We start from the raw sequence: 864 nt of genomic DNA on the forward strand, positions 1-864 counted from the left end.
AGGGCAAATGAAAAAGAAAATGGTGAACAAACGTGGCCGACTCACGTGATGAACCAAAATGGCCACCAAATGTGGCAGAACCTCCTTCCAGGAGGAACCGAAATGGCCTCGAGACACAGGGGAAGGGAGATTGGGATGAAGCGAGGTCCTAAGAGAGCGGCTCACTAGGGAGGCCCAGAAATAAAAGGCCGTCTAGGAGAAAAGCACGCGTGAGACTGAGCGCAAGCAGGCTCCCGGCAGAGTGGACACGCCGAGCAAAGCATGGGGGAGCGAAAACGGGGGACAGAGGCACACTGAGCTCCAGGGTGTGCGCGGCGCACCTGAATGGTCGTTTGCTAAGTGGGTTAGTAGGCCTTCTAGCAGCTGCCAGTCTTCATGTGCAGGCACCGAGGGTCCCCCGCTGCTGCCGGGCGTGCGTCCCTCGGCCCAGCCCACACGCCGAGGCGTGGCACTCGTGGTCCTCCTCCGCCTCAGCCTGTGGGTGCCGGCTGCAGGGCGTGCCAGTACACAGACCTGGCCTTCTCTTCAGTCTTCTTTATTTTATTTTTTGAGATAGGGTTTCTCTACGTATTTTAGAACTCAAAGTTCTGGTCTTGAACTCAAAGTGTGATCCTCCTGCCTCAGTTTTCCAAGTACTGAGGTTATAGGAGTACACCGCCATGACCAGCTCTTTCTCCTCATTCTTTTTTTTGGAGGAACCAGGGATTGAACTCAGGCCCTTGCGCTTATCAAGGAAGTGTTTATTCCACTTGAGTCATCTCCCTGGCCTCCTTATTCTTTTTTTATTTTTTTAAGTTTCTTTTGTGGCCAGCTCAGCCTGCCCTGGCGCAGCATGTGGTGCCGGGAATTGAACCACGGTCCCTG

At 54.2% G+C, this 864-nt stretch overlaps 1 protein-coding gene across 1 annotated transcript in view; it reads left to right on the forward strand.

Annotated features, from left to right (window-relative positions):
- Positions 1 to 864, forward strand: part of Arhgap23 (Rho GTPase activating protein 23) — a 60,721-nt gene that overhangs the window by 46,748 nt on the left and 13,109 nt on the right. The gene's annotated exons all lie outside the window — the stretch shown is intronic.

Source organism: Octodon degus, unplaced genomic scaffold (assembly GCF_000260255.1).
Source record: "Octodon degus isolate 3935 unplaced genomic scaffold, OctDeg1.0 scaffold00056, whole genome shotgun sequence".
In the NCBI taxonomy this organism is placed as follows: domain Eukaryota; kingdom Metazoa; phylum Chordata; class Mammalia; order Rodentia; family Octodontidae; genus Octodon; species Octodon degus.